A 22439-nucleotide genomic window follows, 5' to 3' on the forward strand; every position below is an offset into this window, starting at 1 on the left:
CTCTGGGCTTGTAGTTTTTTCAGTAAAGCTGCATTTAAAAAACAATTTTAAGCTTAACTTTTAAAATATTTTTCATGAAGGTGTTTCTTTCTGGCTTGGTGCATTCTTCCCAGAAGGGGCATCACTCTCCTCCCTTGCTCTCTTGGAGGTTTTATCTTGTATCTTCTTGTTTTGGAAGGGCTTTCTGATGCCAGCCCAGTGAGCTCATGCAGCGTTAAGTGGAGGAGGCCAGGCTGCATGGTCCTCCTTGACCTGAGAAGATCTAAGGCCCCCTTCCCCTATGTGCTTGCACCACACGTGCAGTCAGACGTCACAGCAGCCACTCTGGCTTCTTGCCCATGAAATAAATGCTCTGAGTCTGACATTGCTCAGTCTGACGAGAGACGTATTTGACAGGAGCAGATTGGATGGAGAGGGTTTTGAAGAGGCCAAGCAGTGGAGGTGAAAGGCAGGAGGCAGGAGGTGCTCACACCGTGGAGTCACAAGGGTGGGGCAGCCTCCTCACTCATCCCCAAGTGGCATGTCAGTACTTAGTTGGTACATGCCATCAAAAACAATGAGCTGCAAGAGTAGAAATGTCTTTCAAATTTCATGTCCTGTGGGCTATGATAGGTGTCATATGGTGTCATGCCAGATCCCTATTGACTCCAGTAGGGATAGTACCATGTCCAGAGGCCAAAGAAGAGACCTGGAGCCAGCCAACAAGACATAGGGTTTATTGGGGGGACTTACATATGGGGCAGTCCAGTGATAGCAGACTACACAGGAAGACCACTACTGTTTATAAAAAGCATGCAGTTATATAGCATTTTTACTTAGCACCCTCCACCTAGCAACCTCTGTCTAACCCAAAACCAAAGGCCTTGATTCCCTGTATGGCCTGTGTTCCAAGGGATGGGCCAGGGATTCGAATGTCCCTCATGGATAAGAAGTGAAACTCCAGGTTTGCCACTCTCAGATTCCTTAGCCTGGGACTCCAAACACACATTCTTCTTAGACAATGCGGTCATTCTCAGGGCATGCTTCAGTTATGGTTGTCACGTGCCTCTCCTATACATATGGCCAAATGTTACCAACCATATATTTATTTAAATTTTTTATTGCCATAGGTTTTTGGAGAATAGGCGGTGTTTGGTTACATGAGCAAGTTCCTTAGTGGTGATTTGTGAGATTTTGGTGCACCTGTCACCCTAGCAGTATACACTAAACCCAATTTGCAGTCTTTTATCCCTCGCTTCCTTCCCACCCTTTCCCCCAGAGTCCCCAAAGTCCATTCTGTCATTCTTATGCCTTTGCATCCTCATAGCTCAGCTCCCACTTATAAGTAAGAATATATGATGTTTGGTTTTCCATTCCTGAGTTACTTCACTTAGATTAATAGTCTCTAATCCCACCCAGGTTGCTGTGAATGCCATTAATTCATTCCTTTTATGGATGAGTAGTATTCTATCATATATATATACCACAGTTTCTTTATCCACTCATTGATTGATTGGCATTTGGGTTGGTTCCACATTTTTGCAATTGTGAATTTTGCTGCTATAAACATGCATATGCAAGTATCTTTTTTGTATAATGACTTCTTTTCCTCTCGGTAGATACCCAGTAGTGGGATTGCTGGGTCAAATGGCAGTTCTACTTTTAGTTCTTTAAGGAATCTCCACACTGTTTTCCAGAGTGGTTGTATTAGTTTACATTCCCACCAGCAGCATAAAAGTGTTCCCTTTTCATCGCATCCACGCCAACATCTATTTATTTATTTATTTTTATTATGGCCATTCTTGCAAGAGTAAGGTGGAATCACATTGTGGTTTTAAGATTTGCATTCCCTGATCATTAGTGATGTTGAGCATTTTTGTGTATGTTTGTTGGCCATTTGTACATCTTCTTTTGAGAATTGTCTATTCATGTCTTCAGCCCACTTTTTGGTGGGATTGTTTATTTTTTCTTGCTAACTTGTTTGAGTTTGTTGTAGATTCTGGATATTAGCCCTTTGTCAGATGTATAGATGGTGAAGATTTTCTTCCGCTCTGATACCAACCATATTTTTGATCACAAAAAGTTTCCTGTTCTATCTGTGGTTTTAACATGGCCTGCACTCAAATACTTCAGGGAAATGACACTCTGCCTTCCTTTTAAGACACCTAGAAAATGAGATTTCTCTGCTTGTTATAGTCCCCCCTCCAGTAACTCTTAAATCACATTTAAGCCATGAAGCGGCCACATCTCCAGGTGATAGAAGTGACCTTAAATATGATGAGCATTATTATGTCCAAGCATCCTGGATCCAAACTCTGAACTACATCATAATCAAAAGAACAGAGTAAAAAAAGTTTTTAGTGTAAAAAAATAAGTCATTTGCTATATTACAAAGTGAAAGAATGTTTATAGGTTATGAGGGAACACTTTCTGGAGAGTTACAAGAGGTTGAAATAGGAGATAGCTCTTCACTGTTTTTGCTTTGTTTTGTAGAAGTAAAGCACTTGTTAGCCTTGGGGGGTTAAGACCGGCTGGCAGAGCAGAGCCGAAGCTGCAAGCATGGGGACTTCAGCATGACTCCAACAAGGCAGAAACATGTCTGCAGATGAAACCTCAGGTCTTTTAAGGAAGAATCCTTATGTGAAAGCAAGATCCCACCAGTCAGAGACTAGCAGGCTCAGTGAGAGGTGCTTATTTTCCCCCCAATACTCATTCTATTCCTGAATTTTCTGATGCACTTACCTCTAAGCTGGGCAAAGCATTTTCTTGTTCACTAAATAAATTCTTTTGCAAGGAGCAACAGTCTATGTGTCTGAGGGGAAAAACTACAGTAGAACCTAATGCTTCCAAAGGACTTAAACAAGATTCTGTTTCCCTGGAAACCAAGTCCTTTCCTGCTGGTTGTACACAGTTTTTGCAGGAGCACCTGTGAAAGGAGATCAGTAGCATCTGAATCTCTTGTCAGTGATGGCCCCCTTGAAACTCAGAATGTCTGTGGTGTTTTGAAGCACATCCTGGTTGTTTTAAAAACTCATACACTGCACAGCACTGGGAATATTTTGTTTCAGCTACCATTACAGGGGATGTGTGTGTGTGTGTATGTGCGCATGTGTGTGTGTCTGCATGTGTGTGTGTATCTGCGTGTGTGTGTGTGTAAGGTGATGGAAAAGAAAATCTGGGATTTATTAAAAGCTAAGGTCTTTAATAAGTTCTGAAGTCACTGAAAGGTTGTGGAGCTGGCAGATGCACTTATCACTCGGCGTGGATATTCCTGCATTTGGATTACTGGGAGCATTATAGTAGAGCAGCTAATCTTTTGTGGCCAGTGCTGCTTGCCTGTGTTGATAAGTGTGATTAACAGCTTTAAAAGTCAAATACGTTAGCAAATGCCTTATAGCTGCCAGGAATGCTTGCGGCCACCCACGCTTTGCAGCAAAATGAGAAGTCAGTCTCAGGAGCTTAGGATTCCTAGACCTTTTAGATAAGTATGCCTCCAAGTTTGGTTTTTAAGTTTATTTCAACCCAATCATATAAAGTTATGTTAGAAAGCAGTCGGACATAAAACCAAAAAATGAAGAATGTGCTTTTTGTTTGTGAGGTTTAAAGAGATGTTGTTTATTACACTTTCAGAATCCTCTTTAAGCCTGCTTTCTCCTTAAATTTCAAAGTGAACTTTAAAAGAGATGCTAGATTTTTAAAATATTTCATCGCACAGTCACTTGTGATGCGAACCCCGAATGAAAGAGAAAACTCCCGTGTATATACGATTTGGGTGAGGCCGGGAGAGGTGAGGTAATCTTCAAAATAGTGGAAGAGATCCAGTTTAGAAAGTGATCAGCCTGCCTTGCCACGTGACCTGGGGCTTTGTTCTTTCCAAACTGCAGCTTCCTTGTTGATGCCCATTAGCATCTTAATTAAAGCAGGCCCTGTGCTAAGTGTTATACCAAGGATTTCTGGATTTCTCTGCCCAGGATTAAAGATACCACCATTGAAAATTTAAAGTATAAGCTTTGATATACAGGTCAAAGGTTAGTAGACAGTTGGGGTGAAAGGACAAGATAAGCACAGAATTAGGGTAATCAGTCCTGAAGAACAGCAGTTCCAGTTGCAAGAGACAAATCCAATCTTGTCTTGCCATGAGCACAATGCATGCGATTGGCTTGCCCCAGCAGGTAGTTTATGCTTTCTGCCTCATTGTTGACTTTCCCTGGTCTGCGGCTGCTGAATGCCAGAACTTCACATACTTTCTCTACCTCGAGAGAGCCAGAGTAGGTTCCATTCCTTGGCAACAGAAACAAAGAGCAGACTCTCTGGAACATCAGACTTGTAGGAAAGATGCTGATGTGATGGAGATTTTGTTTATCCCTTATGTCCTTCTGAGCCTCTCTTGTGAACATAGTTAATTTTGTACTACATGATTTTGTTTTCTCTGTTTTCAATACAACTCCCCAGTGCACGGTTGACTCTTTGCCGACAAGATTTTTTTTCTCCCCCATTTCTCTCCCTCTCCTTTTGGGTAATATAAGCCAGAGTGTATAACTCTTAGAATTTTACAAATATTGAAATAGAAATCCTATATGTGCAGTGAAATGTCCACAGAGATAAGGCATTGCCGACATTTTCAAACTGTACCTGATGTGGAATGAAATTCTTAGCATTGGAATTTTATGTACCCAGCTGGCATTACTGTTACAGTTCATTGTCAGAGCACTCATGTTACAGATGTGCTGTCTGATTTTTCTTATGGAATCTTTTTGGATAAAGGGAGTTCAAAAAATCAGGGTCAATAACTCAACTAGCAAGCACATTGCCTTGATTTGCTTCAAAACAAGAATGTAGCAGAGATAAGGGGTAGGTTGCCTTGATCTAAAAACATGATGGTTTGACAAAACTTTCCTTTTTAAACAATACTTGGTAACAAAAAGGTGAAAATGTGTCACTTTATAAGGAAAGGTAACTTTTTTCTCAGAAAAAGAAAGGCAATTTAATAATAGCAGAAATTAGATGACAGATTGTCACACCTGTTTAGGAATGTAAAATTCTGGAAAGGGATTTGCGAAGAGATTGTTTTTCAAACACACTACAAACATGAGTTTGTCTGGTTCTCCACGTTACCTGGAATGCTTGCGAGTGAAGTTGAGTTGGAGGCATATGTAGTAGCCTGAGAACCTGAGAACCGCAAGTTGCGACTTGAAAATAGGCTCCATGACCCTAGAGACTGGAAAGTCCCAGAGCCCTCCTCATGCACATCTGCACCTGCCCACACCTGCCTGCAGGACCCCTGAGGATTAATACATGTCGCTGCTCATGTAGGCTCTGGGTGCCTGTGTGCCCAAGCAACTCAGTGTCCAAATCTGAAAGGTTGACATTTCTATTGCTGTAAATAAGAATAATTCAACAGTAGAAAGTGGCTTTATTTTCTGCTTAAAATGGGAGTAGAAAACAAGGCAGGCATGCTCTGGATATCTGTGCATATGCTAAAGGAACAGTTGGTCATGAAGTAAGAGACTTAAATTCTACTTAATAAATGTTTTCATTTATGAGTTTGTGCGGGTTCACTCACCCATCTTTTCTACCACGCTGCTCGGGTTGTAAGGCTGTTGGAGAGGTACAGAGGGACAAATCTGTCAGCTTCAGGGGGACAGGTGAGCCACCTAAAAAGGCACGCTTCTGACGCCATTCTGGAGTGGTGCTGGTTCCTTGGTCTGGTCCCCTGAAACCACACTTTTGACTACAATAGTCACTGGGGTTCCACTGAGCTAATTTGTTATTAGCTTTCTAATTTGTTTATTTGAAAATCTCCAAGACATATTGTCCAATGAACAGAGTAAGTCTGAGAATAATACATATATTATGATTCTGTTTCAGTGAAAAACAATTCTTATGGGTGTATAACACGGGTGTATATGTACAAGTATGTATAGACATATGTGTATATTTTACATACATAAGATATGTGTATGAATATGTGTCATACACACACACACACACAGAGTCAGCTCTCTCTGTCCATGGATTCCAAATCTGTAGATTCAACTGGGAATTGAAAAAATGTTATTTTAAAAATTGTGTCTTATTGAACATGTACAGACTTCTTTCCCTTGTCATTATTCCCTCAACAATATACAGTAGAACAACTGTGTACATAGCATTTACATTGTACTAGGTATTAGAAGTAATTTAGTGATGATTTAAGGTATACAAGAGGATGTATGTAGGTTAAATGCAAATACTATCCCACTTTGAATCAGGGACTTGAGAATCTGTGGATTTTGATATCTGTGGGGATCCTGGAACCAATACCCCTTGGTGTCTGATATCACAGATATCAAAACCCACACATATAACAAGTGTGTTAAATATGCATAACAAGTTTGGAAGGATACACACCAAACTGTTAATAGTGACTACTTCCAAGGAGACAAGTGAAATTGGCAGTTAGGAATAAAAACGGACTTTTCCTTTTTTAGGCTATGCTTCTGCATTGTTTAAATATTTTCAATGAGCATTATTTGGTATCATTAAAATATTTTTAAAAGATATTTTAAATAATATTTTTATTTTAATATCTTTCATGTTTTATGTAATATTTTTATTTTAAAATATTTTTAAAATAATATATTAAAGATTTTTTATTGGCTACTAGAGTGTGTTAGATATTCTTTGATTTCACTTTGTGAAGATAAAAATAATTTACTAAAAAGGAATGATCCAGTCCTATACAATAACTATATTTTCATATTTATAATGATATTCATAGCATAATGCAAATAATGTATAGTACATTTCCAGTGGGTTTTTGTTTTCTCATTCCTTTATGTCAAGAAATTGGTGAATTTCTTGGTATCCAAGATCTAAACCAAAATATATGACCAAAAGAAACAGAGAAATGGTAACAACAGGGCTTGAAACGGCCGATTCTGATGTGGAGGTGCCCTCTTTAGAATGCCAGCTAAACTGTTGGTCTACCAGATTTTGAATGGTTGATTAGATGCTAGCAGCATCTGCAGGATAGCTTAACCTAAGTGTTAAATAACACACGATATCACACCCTATTTGCTCAAGTATTTCAAATTGCAGGCATTAATACAATTAGTAGTTCTTACAGAGAATTCTCAATTTCTTGATTTGTGGTTAATCAAAGTCAATCTTTTAAGTGTAGTCATAATCACCTATATTTTAAATCACCTGTGTTTTATTCCATTCTAACTATGGAATGATAGTATGTATTGAATGCTTATGCTAAGCTCTGGGGCAAGCATTTTGCATACATTAACGCATTAAATCTGTACAACAACCCTAAGATGTGTACCAGTATTATCTATTCAACAATGAGAGACTGCAGGCAACTTGTTCAGACTCACACAGCTTGTACCGTCAGAGCTAAGATTAGAATTCAGGCATTTGGGCATTAAGTGCAGTTTTTGTATTGCACAGTAAAGGGAGCACACTCTTATCCATGAAGTCATACTGTCCTCACTAGCTGTGAAATACTGTGTTCTTCATTTACTCTTGCAGGAATTTGCAAATTGTCTGCAACCTGTTACTTTGTAAGGGCTCCTCCCTTGATGTGCAGTAAGTTCTGCTTCCTCAGTGTGCTCTCCTCTCTGCAGAGCTGATGTTTAATAGTCAAACCTGGCTCTTTGCAAAAAAGAAAACAAAGTTCCCAAGGAGCCATATTCATTGCCTCTAGGATCCTTCCTACCTTGCCCCTTCAAAGAACACTGTGGCTGTTGTCGACCCCAGCGTCTGCTGTTGAAGCTGCACACCCATTCTGTGCATGAAACGGGACTCTTTTTTTTTTTTAAGACAGGATCTTGGTCTATCACTGAGCTGGAATGCAGTGGCATGATCACAGCTCACTGCAGTCTCTACCTCCTAGGCTCAAGTGATCCTCACACCTCAGCCTCCCCAATAGCTAAAACTCCAGGTGCATGCTGCCACACCTAGCTAATTTTTAATTTTTTTGTAGAGACAGGGTGTCTCTGTGTTGCCTAGGCTGGTCTTGAACTCCTGGGCTGAAGTGATCCTCCCACCTCGGCCTCCCAAAGTGTTGGGAGTGCAGGCGTGAGCCACTACAGCTGGTCTTGGACTCTGCTTCTTGTATATAGTCATTCAAGATGTCCTGTCATTGAAAAGAAAGGGAATGATGATTGAAATATTGGTCCCTCACTTAAGGATGGCAGGACTGAGGACCGGCAGATCTGTCCTAATTGTTGTTGCTGTGTTCAGTTTATGAACTTTCACTGCACTTACACCTAGATATTGCTTGGAATGGTTAATTGGCTTCTTAGGCCCTGGAATTTGGAAAAAAAAAAAAAAAAAAGAGAGAGAGAAGATTCAGACATCATGCTTTTTGCTTTGCCATCTGGTATGATTCTTACAGGCATTTTTAGGTCCCCAATGTGTGTAGTGTTGCTGTTTGTTCCTTTCCAATCCTCATTGGCTCAGGCACACAGGTTCTGGGCTTTTGATTATGAAATTGATCAAGGCTGGATGAGGCAGATTTCTGGCACCTTTGAGTCAGTGGTTGTGGGCAGAGACACCATATACATTTGTGTAGGTTGTACACTGCACAGCTGTAGGTTGTCCTGGTCCTGGGGAACGCAGGTGCCAATATGGAGGTACCACACAAGTCCTGAGGTCCCCACCCATGCACATTCCCCTCTCCAATATTTTCCTTCCTTTGCCATAAATTGAATCCCTGTCTAAAACTTCTCTTCTAGGCATACTTCCTGACCACTAGCAATCTGGTGCCTATCACCAACATGTTACAACAGTTGTCTTGTAGCTGTATGTGTATTTTAAATGGCTGCAAAAATATTTCACTATGTGGCCGTACCATAATTTATTTGTAAGTTCCCTACTGGTGAGCACTGAAGTAATTTGCAATCTTTTGCAATGACAAATGCTGAAATTAAAACTTGACTATGTGTGTACACCTGTCTGCAAATACTTCCAGGAAAAGTTCCTCAAGATGGGATTTCCTAAGACATATCTCCCTTGACTAGCATGTCTTTCTGGTTGCCTCTAGCACTCTTCCTGTTTTCAACCTGTCCTCCTAGTTCAGCCTTCATGACCTCTTGCTGAAATAATTGCCATAGACTCCTAAGTGGAGCCATCTGCCTACGCTTCCCTTTAGAATCCATCCTTAACGTGGTTTCTAGATCTCACTGCTCAGACTGTGTTACACTTGTGCTCTAAAACCCCCAAGGGTTCACAATTGCTGCCTGAGCTGGTATGAACTCCCTATACCCTCTCCTAGCATCCAAGGCCATCCCGTATATGGTTCCGCCCTATCTTTGGTGACTCATTTGCTTGATTTCCCCCACGTGTTCCCTGTACTTCAGCAGCACCAGAAGCTTCCTGAGTCCCTGAGCTTGCCTTGCCTCCTGTTTCTTTGGGTGCCTTAGAGCTCACTCCCTACTTGGAAGTGTCCTTCTCTCTCCAGGGTCCTCCCTCGTCTCTGCCTGTGTACCCTCATGCTACCACCCCGTCATGTTTTCTAGATTCTCCCACTCCCCAACCTAGAATCCTTCCACCTCCCGCTGTCCTCATATCCTGCTTTAGGTTATAATTTCATTTCATGTACCCTTGCAGACCAAGAGAGAGCTGGCAGCATGCAACCTCTGAAGCAGCTAGCATGGAATGTCTTGCACATTTTAGGAGGTTTTTTTAAAAGGATTTATTAGATAAGATCTTTGCAATTGACAAATTCTCTTACCCAAAATTGGCATAATCCTTTAGCTGGGGGAGAAGAGATCACACACATGAAACTATTATGAAAGTAGTGGATTTCCCAATATATGTAGTCAAGAGCACAGAGGCTTATTGGCAGTGAGGTGCCAGGCAGGGTAGGAGCAGGAGCAGCCCCTATCATCTGCCTTTCCTGGGCGGGGCAGGGTCACAGATGCCTGTCACACAGCCTGCGTGGAGCAGGGCCTGCTGGATTGGAAAGCTGACTTCTGGCCAGCTACAGCAAGCAAAGACTTGCAACACCATGTGGGAAGAATTGACCCTAGCAATCCATGTGCTTTCATTAAAGGGATGTTTACAAACATCCTGGTTCTTGACTCAAGTTCATTGTCACAGAATGACGTTCTCATGGAGGAAGTGGGAAAAGGGTGGAGTGGCGGGGTGAGTGTAGAAAGCTGGACGAAATCAGGGGACCCTGAACAAAATCGCTCGTGTTACTTTTCAGTTACTCAGAAAGCCTCTCTCCCTACAAATCTCTACAAGGTTGAGACACACAGGCACTCTCAACCTTGAAGTATCTGATTTTACAACTTCAGACTCAGGCTTCTCACAATACTCTATACTCCCTCTCTTAGAGTGAGTACCTCTTATCTAGTTCAAGGTCTCATTCATTCTCTTATTTGACAGACACCAATTGTGTGTGTTCTTGCCTTTAAGGAGCTCGCTGACTAATGGCAGATGCCAATTCTAGGGTTCTATTGAGTGAGAGTGGAAAGAGAACTAAGGTATCAAACTTTTGCTACTCAGCCCCACTCTGCCCTATGCTTACTTTGTATTCTCCCTCACTGTGGAGTTCAAACATTTAAAATCTGAGTGACTGTTATCCTCAGCATGCACTGTATACTCTGCACCTTGCTCCCGGAATCCTTTTATCTTTAGCTCTCCTTATCACAGGCAGTGGTTGTTTGGTATCATCCTCTGCCAGATTAAACATGTATATTTATTTAATATTCTCTCTGTTGTTGATAATAACAATACGAATGTTGCATAATAACAACGAAGTTCTTTATCATCTTCATTTGATCTGCTGTCATCTGTGAGGTCTCCGGAGCATACTCTGTGCCTTCCATGTTTGAGGACACTGCCGAGAAATAAAACTGAGACTCGAATCCAGATCCTCTGACTGTGAATCCTAGCACAGTATTCCAATATATAGCCTTAGTTTAGGAACACTCACTTTTTCTATTCATAGTAAACGTGTGGCCTCCACTCACTGATAAGGTGAGATTACCATTGAGCATGCAGAATACGAAAGTCTACGATGCATTGTTTGTCGTGCTCACTTACAGAGCAGACTGATTGTTCCACAGTCACCCGTTCAACCCCACTTGGTAGCAGTTAACCCAGAGAAGAAATTGCCTCTCATCTGGAACCTGAAATGCATCCCATGCATTCTCCTGATTCACCAAGTTCATTGGCAGTGTAAATACCAGCAAATCCTGTTGCCAACTGAGGGTGTAATGTCATCAGAATGTGAAGGATGACCTGAGTTTTTTAAGGATACACAATTAAATGTGCACTAATTTTGTTATATCCTATTTTGGCACTTTCTCCTTTTCCGTTTTCTCCTTGGAATCGGTTTGCACAATTTTAACAGATTAGAAATTATTTCCGGGTGTGCGTGTGTGTGTGTGTTTCAGTCATGGGCATCTTCTTTCGAGTCTTATCAGGCATGGAAAAACCTAAGCTTGCTTTAAAACACTTCCTCCCTTCCTGTGAAGTTTTAGGCTAACTTAAAATGGGATGTGTTATATAAGGAAGGCACCTGACGCTAGCGGTGGGGGTGCCTAGGCGAAGGAGCGCCCCTCTTGGTTTGCGATAGACTGGCAGCGTTTCCTCTGGTATGTGCCAGAGCGGCAGAGCCAGTTTTAAAAAGAGGATTTATAGGAAATCCAGCTGTGAGTTTTCATTTTTTTCTCTTAGAGCTGGAGGCGGGGCCAAAACCAACCTCAAACCAGGCACACCATTGATCAGGCTAGAATGATGTGGACCAGTCTCACAGGCAGCAGCCAAGCGCAGAGGAAATATTAGCTGGCAGAGATAACGAAGAGAAAACACTCGGTGACAGATGCACCATCTGTCAGTTTCTGAGGAGCAGTTTTCAAGAAAGCTGAAAATGAATTGAAGAAGAGAGGGGTTTTGTTTGAAAGGTACAGCACAGCCTAAGGACAATTTTAAACAAAGTAAGTTTGTGTTCCATAGAAAAAGAGGTTGCGGTGGTGGGAAAGACAACAGTTACTTCCTATGCAGATTGTGAGTTTTGTCATTGATATAAAAAGTTTTCTTTGTAGTGGACTTGATATTTACAACATTCTGTTAACAAGAACTTGATTTAAAATTAAAAAGCAGAGACTGTCATTTTGGCTACTCTAGAAACATTTGCAAGTTACAGTTAGATTTATTTTACTTTTATTTAATCTCAGAGAGAATTGTTTTTATCTCAGACTACAGATATAGATAAGGCCTTCCTCCTTCCTTCCTTCCTTCCTTCTCTCTCTATTTATAACAATGGGCAAAATTATTTGTATCTTTCCTCAAAGGCAGTTTATTAAGAAAGCGACCCACCTTTCAGACTGACGAGGTTGGCAGTAAATACTTTGTATTAGGACGCTTAATTCCATGGGCTACGTTACTTAAATAGCTATGAATATGACCTGGACTTCCTATGAGCCTTCCAAATAATGTTATTGGTGTTGACATCATTTTTAAAGGAAGCTGCTTCTGGATCTTCTGTAGTTTATCTTTCTCAAAAAGTCTGTTACCCTCTTTCAGAACATAAACTACCATATGAAACAATCCTGCTATTTATGTTTAATACATTTTCCAACGGCTTCGTTTTCAAAGTTGGACTTGGGCTGTTGGTAATGGTATGTTACCTCTAAGTGGTTTGCGTTCGATGTCATATGTCGCATGTCTTATTAGGCCAGGATTTGTCTAATTCCAAGGGGATCTAAAGCAGTGATTGAGAATGATAAGATTCTATGAGCGATAGCACGAAGTTTTCAAGGGGCTCACAGGAGCTCCTTTATTGGAAAAAGTCAATTCTCTTACAATTTACACAGGCGGAAAGGGACTTAGTTTGCATCTGCGTTAGCAGGCTGTCTAGTCCAAACCAGAAGTGGAAGCGCTGGCTGTAAACTCGCCAAAGTAGAAACCACTCAGTGTTATGGCCCAATATGGATGTCAGAGCTCTGGAGCATGTGTGGGAAAATGGCCACAGGCCAACGTCTGGAATCATTTATCTTCCGGTAGAGCCAAGAGGACAACTGTTTCATGCGTTTTGCAGAAATCCTTGCTGATTGATTTCATTTCCATAGAGCTGGTGCAGAGACTGATGGTGAGGACAACTATAAATGGGAGAGAAATATTGATCTATTTCTGCTTCTCCTGACATCCTGGTCTCATTAGTGTTCTTAGCACCTTTGAATGAGATTATGCCGTTACTGACAGCCATATGGTTTCTACCGGGTTCTTTCCACGCGTCTCATAAGAAATGTGACGTCTTTTCTTATTGGGGAAATCAGAAACTGAAAGTTGAAGATTTTGTTGTACTGTCTTTTCATTAGCTTAGCCTGTTTCCTACAGTCTAAATGTGAAAAATGAGAGGAAGGAAATATCAGTAGACAGAGTTCTTTGTACACTCCGTGCAACCTATGTGGTCATTTAGAGATGTGCATCTGATACTGTTTGTGAAATACTGGAACATACTGTTGTTGATGTGTAGATTCATATCTGCATGTGAAGGAATCATCCATGCCAACCAGTATGTTCTGCATGAGTTAAACTCACATGTGCTGAGACATGCTGACATGTGACAAGGTAGCATCCGGACCTGTTTTTCTAATGTGTAAAAGAATTTTGCCAACTTCTGACAGTACCGCCGTCAGACCTTATGGAGACGTTTTTAATTTATTTCAACGACCAAGGTAACAGTCAGAAGCCTTGGATTTCAGACACTACCCTTATGCTGCCTAATTTTGTGACCTTGAGGAAGATAATTAACCTTTTGATAAATCTATTTCACTGCTTACAAATATAGTGAATAATTATAGCCATTTTTGTCTCCCAGAGACATTTCAAATGTCAGTAAGACATTTATAATGCAACTTGTGCTATTAGCTTTTGGTACGTATGCCATTAATTAAATTGCCTCCACTCTCTCAGACAGAACTTCTGCATTACACTGAAAAAGCTGAAGACTTTAGCCTTTTAAAGTTAAAACAAAATTAAAAACAAAATTCTATAATCTTATGTAGTAGTACTTTTGTTTATAGGAGGCTGCTCTTGAAGGTATTTGCATCTATTTTTTTCTCTTTGTAGAATAATTATTTGATTTTCTCATCAAGATTCTCAGCATTGTGTAAGACTAGTCATTTCCTCAAACAGGTTGAAGTTTTAAAAATCGGGCTAAAATTGGTGTGATGCTGCTTTGATTTAGTATGGTTGAATATATGTAATTTTTAAACTTCCTAATGTAAAGAAAATGGATAATAGTGCAGATTAAGGTACCTAATATTTTCTCACATTTTATAGATACATAAATATACCATACAAATAAATATGTGCTAATCTTCATATATATACACACACACATGCACTTCGTCTTTCAAAATAATCCAGTAAAACTGATAGCATAGCAGCATATAAGATACTAAAAGATAGGAGTGATTAGTGTGTTTTCATTTTAAATCCTTTTCATTTTACATGATGAAAATGATCTCAGCTTAGTGTAGTGCAAAGGACATCAGAAGCCAGACCTGCCAGTCTCAGCTGCCAGTACAGAGATTCTAAAGGCCACCACGCATCCTGTTCTGTGAACACAGGTGCGTGGTGGCCCCTAGAAAATCTCAAAGCGTGGCAGCCTTGGGAGCCACACCATTCAAGTGTGCTCTTCTGCTGCAGTGTGGGAATCGGAATGTGTGCCTTACCGTAGCACGAGGTGGTTGGGAGGTTCATATGACATAATGTGCATGAAAATGCTTTGAAAACTTTCAGGCCATTTAAAGTCACTAATTGAACTTCAACAACTTCTTTGCTCCTGGAATATTCCTTTCTTCCCTTTCTTAATAAATTCTGTCCATCATTCAAAGGCTTCTCTTAGCTCTTTTTTGATCTCCTCAAAGGTTTCTTTGGAGGCCGCAGAGTCCCTCTCAGAAAGAGGAAGTGAGCGAATTTTGCCACCCATGTCCCTCCTGCCCGACCCACCAGATGACTTCATTATTACACCCCATGTTTTCACACCTCCACGCCCTGCCCAGTTCTGTCCCTGTGCTCCACTAAATATTTTCTCTACCACTTGCCAACATCCTCCTCCTCCTCCAAAGCTACCTTAAACATCACTTGCCTTTGAAACCTTCCCCGCCACCATTCCTCCACAGAGCTAGAGCCTTTCTTCATTCATGGTTCCAAACTTCGAATCAAGGCTTTATCTTGTTCTACTTCATTCTTTATTTACACATCTTCCTTCCTCCCTAGGCTCCACAAAGACAGGCCAGGTACCATGCTGCTTTGACTCCCTGGTGCTTGCCGTAGTTTCTCATGTCTGGTTGGTGTTCAAGTAATGTTTGTCAGGTGAATGAGAAAGTCAGTCTTTCCATACCATTTCTTTGTGGGGTCCTGTCATTACACATCTTCTGGGACAGAACCCTGGTACCCATTTGTGTGTCTGGAATAAATTGTCCCTTATAGCATAACACCATATAGCCTGTTGTCAGCTGGGAACCTGAGGTTCCAACAATGCAAAACCTTACATCTAATCACCAGCAGATTAACTACGAACCTACTAGTCCTATCTGAATCCTACTAATCATAGTTAGGTAACTAAACATTAAAACTATCATCCAACTGTCTCTATTCTGAGAGAGCCTTGGCATATCTGTGACTAGCTGTGTTTTAAAAAGAAAATCTGACCATCTTTTTGAAAGGCAGTTTGGCAGCATTTATCAAGATCCTCTGATCCAATAATTCTCCTAGGAAATTATCCTAACGAAATGGTTTCACAAAAATGTAGACAAAGCTTTCCGAACAAAGATGTTCAGCATGATATTATTTGTAAATAATATGAAAAATGGCAAATAAGCGACCAGTGTTACTTTTATAATCAAATAAAAATTCTTAAGAATCCAAAGGTTGCCTGACAGATTATGTACGAATTATGTTGACCATAAGGCCTCCATTTTTAGGTTCTTTACACAGAATCAAGGATATACTTGGAACAATCAAGTTGAGCGACTACTTTTTTACTACTCTCCCTTCTTTTTAAATTTAGAAATTGTTGAAAATAAGCTAACCTTTGAGGCCAGAATTTGAAAATTCTTTGACAGAACAATAATCTGAGTATCAGAAGGGGCCTAGAAGGCCTGCCTCAACCATTTTCATTTAAAAATTGACTGCATAGAGAGCTGGAGATTCAAACTGGTTTAACTTTGCTCTTTAGCTGAGGTTTAAAACAGTTAAAAAGAAAATTTGAGTCTACTTGTTCAAATACTATGAAGAAAACTATGTAAATTGTGGAAGTTTTTTGGCAATCTCTCATTTAATCTCTTTTTACATGGAATAACTGGCAGAGGTAAAGCCATGTTATCATAGTATATTCTACATGTTACATCGGGATAAACCACAAGAATACCAGAAATAATCACTGACCAAAATAGGTTCATGTAGTCGGTTGAACACGGGATTTGATGGGGCCATGCCACTGAGATACACCATCCATCACCACATCTGTGCTCAGTGTGGGAGGGTTTCTGTTTCCAATTCTTGGAATAATACTTAAAGTGCATCCCCAAGCATAATGCCACCCCCTGAAGCTCTTGGTACAGGGGCCAGAGCTAAAGATTGCTAGTGGGCAGGAACATTTCCATCTCATCCCAAAAGTGCAGAGAAGCACATTGCTTCTTTAAGCATGTTTCTATTTTTTTATTTTTTATTTATTTATTTTTTATTTATTTATTATTATTTATTTTTTTGAGATGGAGTCTGGCTCTGTCACCCAGGCTGGAGTGCAGTGGCAAGACCTCGGCTCACTGCCAGCTCTGCCTCCCAGGTTCACGCCATTCTCCCGCCTCAGCTTCCCGAGTAGCTGGGACCACAGGTGCCCACCACCATGCCTGGATACTTTTTTGTATTTTTTTTTTTAGTAGAGACGGGGTTTCACCGTGTTAGCCAGGATGGTCTGGATCTCCTGACCTCGTGATCCGCCCACCTCGGCCTCCCAAAGTGCTGGGATTACAGGCGTGAGCCACCACGCCCGGCCCTTTAAGCATGTTTCTAAATGGTCCTGTTCAGTTGTGTTCCACGTGCAACAACACAAAAGGTGGGTGCAAGTCCTCTGCTTCAGAGAGTTCACTGTTTAAAAGGTGAAGGAGTGCCAACTTCCAAAGTGAATAGAAACACAGTAATACACATACGGGTAAGCCCCCAGTAGGGCAACAGCCAAGCATACATGCAATGTCAGTGGTGGCAGGTTAGGGGTGGAAGGAGCAGGGGAAAGTGGAGTCCTGAGAAATTCACTACAGGGAACTTAAGTGTTAATGACCAGGAGAGCACCTTGAAGTTGTCCTGTTGTTGGTGACGCTTTGGAAGACTGAAGCAGCCTTCATGGGGCTGGCACAGTAGCTCCTGCCTTGCCAAGGGCTTCCACATACAGAAGGTGAGTGGCACAGGGACGAATAGGTCATTTAACTGAGCTTGAGATGAGCCAGGCTGGTTAGGGGAGCTAGATGTGAATGACAGAGCAAGCTGCTGGCTGAAGAAAGCTTCACTATCCTCCAGCCCCAGGAACCCTTAGGGGATGGCAGGGAAGGGCATGAGCTCTGTCGGCAACCACAGGGCTAGAAGGGGGCATGTGCAGTTACCTTCAGCCTCTGTGGGGCCTCCCCAAAGACCTGTTTATTCTGCACTCAGCAAAGGGAAAGAGGATCCTGTCTGAATTTGTTGCTCATGGGCCCAGATTTCACACATGGTCTACTGCCTCAGCAAAGATTATGCCATTAAAACTTCTTGGAATTATTGGTTCTCTACTCCCCAAAGGAAAACATTGATTTAGAACAGTCTCCTGAGAACTGCTGTTCTTCTCACATGTGCTTATTATCCTGTATCCTGGGCCGTTGGTACCAGGCCCGGCCAATGACTGGCCGTATATACATTACGAGACATGCCTAAGGAGGAGAAACCCAGCAAGCAGATGAGATAGAATTTCTTAAACTAACCATAAATTACTCCGTGAAAAGAACCCTTATGTAACACTGAGGCATCCTGATTAGTGTTCTTTGGGCCTTGCAATTACCTGAATGAAACCACGAAATAGTTGAACAATATTGGAAACTCAGTTTCAATAAAAGCTGTTTATTTCTAGCTGAGTATCAAACTCCAAAATAAGTGACCTCCCTGTGCCAGGCATTCTAGCAGAGCAGAAGTTATTTTTGTCTTTAGAGTTTCTTGTAAAGTCTTCTGCTTCATGTTGGCTTAAATTATAGCTTTATGTTTCTTTTCAGTTTTGCTGACATTCACTTATTTGGCGTTGGTGTATTACTTCTACAAAGGACCTAAATGCTTATCTCACTACAGTTCTCCTCCTCCAGAATGCACAGCTAGTGACATTGTATACTTAATGCCAACAAACATTTATTGAGCATCTACTCTGTGAAAGGAACTATGAAAAGGAGACAGGCCTATAATGTCTTCTCAAGAATATTACAATCACATCATGGGGACAGATACGGACACAATTCAAGAAAAAATGATTTTTGTTGTAATCAGAGGCTTAAGGCAATGTACTATGGAGCACATATTTAAATCCAATTCGAAGAATGGAAAAGCTTTATGCATGATATGAAATGTGGCCTGGAAACATCAACAGATTTCAGTAGAAGGTAAAGTAGGAAACAGATGCTCAAGATCAAAGGACGTATATTTAAAAACACAAAGGCTTTAAAGTGTGTAATGTGTTTAAAAATAGATGAGTGAACCTCAGCGTGACTATACCTTAGGATGTATGGAGAGATCACTGCACTGGGAAACGCGATGGGAAAGGGAGACGGGGGCTAGAACTTTTTAAGGGTTTTAGATGCTATTTAATAAATCACGTGTAGTTACTGACAAATTATGAGGAAGGTGGCGATTTTCAACTTGTAATTTAGGATGAATATTTTGGTAGAAAGTGCATTAGAAAAGATGCAGTAGCACCATTTATAGGTCCATTGCAATAACCCACCTGTTCATTTATTAAGTATATATTCATTAGCTATCTACTGTGTGCCAGGCCCAATTTTAGACTATAGAGACACAGGAATGAGCAAAACAGGAAAACAAAGTTTCCTGGCTCGTGGAGCTTATGCTCTAGTGGGGAAGACAGAGAGTGAATAGCATAAATAAATGAACTATGTTTATTTTAGTGATAACTGATAAAGAGAAGGAATAAAACAGGGAAAGAGGGTATGGAGGTGAGGCAGAAGGGTTAATTTCTGTACATTTTGCAATATATATTCAAGGTAATTAAGGAAGGCCTCTTGGAGAAGGAACTTGAGGGAAGACCTGAAGGAAGGAGGCTTTAGGCAGGATCTCTAAACGTCTGGAGTAAGCCTGTGTCAAGCAGAGGAGACAGATAGGGCCAAGGCTCTGATGCTGGGTGAGCCTGGCATGCTCACGAGTCGAGTAGTGAGTTGGGCGGTGTGGGCAGAAGAGGGAAAAGGAGAGAAACAAAGCATCCCTTAGTGACTGTGGGCTTGGTTAATAAAGAATAAGTCAAATACAACTTAGGTTTTTTTCCTGGATGGCTTAGGTTGACATATTTGGTGTTGAAATAGCTTTTCTTTTGTTTTGTTTTTTTGAGACAGAGTCTCACTGTCGCCCAGGCTGGAGTGCAGTGGCGCGATCTCGGCTCACTGCAACCTCCGCCTCCTGGGTTCAAGCGATTCTCCTGCCTCAGCCTCCTAAGTAGCTAGGACTACAGGCGTGTGCCACCATGCCTGGCTAATTTTTTGTATTTTTAGTAGAGACAGGGTTTTACCATGTTAGTCAGGATGGTCTTGAACTCCTGACCTCATGATCCACCCATCTCGGCCTCCTAAAGTGCTGGGATTACAGGCATGAGCCATCGCGCCAGGCCTGAGACAGCTTTTGTAAGATAGCCTTGGTGACCTCATTAAGGAAGAAGGGAAGTCAGCTAAGAATTAGCAGCCAGGGATTAGGACTGGGGATTGGAATTCAGTGGCAACGTTTTGGATTAGCTCCTGGGAGGAACAGGAAAAGGATCTAACTACATACTAATATAAGGACGGATGAGCAGGGTGTTGGCTCTACCGTGGCTTGCTGATCCATCAGGCAAGCATACATTAGCACTTACTGCATCAGCAGCAGCACTATGTCGAATGCTGGGTGGACCGAAGTGGAATCGACTCACTGACGGACAGGAAAGAGAATATTTATAAATATATAAAGTTTGTTCCTTCATCAGATCTGAGAGAATGAGATAGCATAAATATTTAACTCTGACAATAAGCCCACTTGTGATACAAACAAGTTTTATTGGGCTGACTCTTAAGAGGTCTATTAAACACACACACACACACACACACACACACACACACACACACACAAACTCTCTTCCTCTGTCTATAGAGATAACTCAATTCGCACCAAATAGCTATATTCTTCCAATAATTAACCCCGCCTAAATCTGTCTATAGAACTGAGTTTTCAACCAGTACGCTTACAGGGTACCTCATGTGGGATATGAGTGTGCTCTGAATTGGTAATAGGTGTACTGAAAATATTGACCTCCTCAGTCTTGGGCTGGCTGAGCAGGACCTGGGGCGACCAAAGGCTTGAGCTTCCCCTAGCCTAGTAGCTTATCCCAGCATGTAGTACAAACACAACGTGTGTGCCGTGTGTGCCGTGTGTGAAAGAGGCTGGGAAGCAGGCAGTGTGGCCACTCTATATTCATTTCCCCAGCACAGTGGCCCCAGCCTTTGTTGAATATACACTCATTTCAGTAACAAAATCTTGAGCAGTACTCCCAATATATCTGTCTTTATGTATTTTATAAGTTATATGCAGTTCTACTGTCATTAATATCTCAAGTCATAAAGGCCAAAGTTCATCAGTAATTATGTAAATCTCTATTTCAAATTGTCTTCCAGACAATTTTACACTAGTTCAGTTGGCTTCTCGTCTGGTCTAAATCTATGTTCATCATTGTTGCCTTGTAGAAGTGACTGTTAACATGGCCAGTACTAGGAGTAAGGGAATTTCAGCTTTGTCTCTTTCTTTTTGGCTACTCGTTGCTGGTAATTAATATTTTCTCTTTGTCGTTCCTCTGCAAGAATCTTTTTAAGTTGCCTCTCCATTCTGTTAGGATTAGTTTGGTTAAAGATAAGCAATGTAGCTCATAGTCTCTCAATCGAGTCCGTGTTGGCTGCTGCACATCATGATGTAGGGTAGTACTGAAAGCAAGCGTGGAGGGAAGATTGCTGGGGTCAATCTTCTCTACTGTACAATCGCCACCCTCCCTCCCAGAAACCACCAGCAGGCTGGCAGCTCCAGTGAGGGCACCCCCTGTCATATCCTGATATTGCATACTGGCATAACAATTTATTTCTTTAAAAATATTTATTTTATTCTTATTTATTATTATTTTTATTTTTTGAGACAGAGTCTTGCTTCATTGCCCAGGCTGGAGAGTGGTGGCGCCATCTCAGCTCACTTTGCCCCCCAGGTTCCAGGGATTCTTGTGCCTCAGCCTCCTGAGTAGCCGGGATTACAGGCATGCGTCACCACGCCCAGCTAATTTTTGTAGTCTTAGTAGAGTCAGGGTTTCACCATGTTGGCCAGGCTGGTCTTGAACTCCTGACCTCAAGTGATCCACCTACCTCGGCCTCCCAAAGTGCTGGGATTACAGGCGTGAGCCACCATGCCCAGCCTAATTCTTTAAAAATATTTTAGAATATTTTAATACAATATTTTAAACACAGATAACATTTCTCATATAATCATCTGAACCCTATTTTGGAGAGCATTGTTCTTGTGTCCTCTGAGTGTCTATTACCTCCCTTCTTAACCAAATGGAGAAAGCTTTTAGTTGTTATGTGTGTCCCATCTGCCAACCACAGTACAGAGCACCTCATTTCATCCTCACGGCCACCCTTTGAGGGAGAAAGATTGTCTCCATTTTACAGATGAAAAAACTGAGGCTCAGAGGGTTTATTAACTTGTACAAGCTGGCATTGCTTGTAAGAAAGAGAGACAGATTTGAAACATATGATCTTTCTCATCTTAACTACCGCCTTCCTTCACTTAGGGCTTGGGGTAATTTCCGTTCTTGTGTCTAAAGAACTAAGTCCTAGAAAATAATGAATTTTCAGATCTCAAGACACGCTTTACGATAATACCATCGTGGGTGCTACGTGTCGGCTTCCTGGCTAAAATTTCAGCATCGTTATGGCTGGTTTCTATCCATGCGGCAAATCTGGTTGCTATGGTATCCTTCACAGAGAAAAATATTTGTCAGCTCCAGGTGGCTGGAACACCACACAGGCTTACTGATAGTGAGAATACAAGCAATGATTCAGTGAATTACAGGATAGTCTCCTGAGAGAAAAATGTGGTCCCCGGGGACTTTGATGAAGTAGCCTAGAGATGTTCACTTTGTATTTTTCCCGCTACGAAACTTCAACTTTAGTCGGTTGAGTTACAGAAACAGTGGC

General features: G+C 41.3%; 1 protein-coding gene across 3 annotated transcripts in view; it reads left to right on the forward strand.

Moving 5' to 3' along the window:
- Window positions 1-22439, forward strand: part of STARD13 (StAR related lipid transfer domain containing 13) — a 188948-nt gene that overhangs the window by 66881 nt on the left and 99628 nt on the right. Inside the window, exon 1 of one of the 3 annotated variants that reach the window (XM_030818544.1) lies at window positions 11641-11918. The exons of the other annotated variants lie outside the window; for them this stretch is intronic. The gene's annotated coding sequence lies outside the window, so the exon portion shown is untranslated. Of the gene's footprint in view, window positions 1-11640; window positions 11919-22439 lie in introns of those variants that run through there. 3 annotated transcript variants of the gene reach the window in all.

The sequence above is a fragment of the Nomascus leucogenys genome, chromosome 9, assembly GCF_006542625.1.
Source record: "Nomascus leucogenys isolate Asia chromosome 9, Asia_NLE_v1, whole genome shotgun sequence".
Taxonomy (NCBI): Eukaryota; Metazoa; Chordata; class Mammalia; order Primates; family Hylobatidae; genus Nomascus; species Nomascus leucogenys.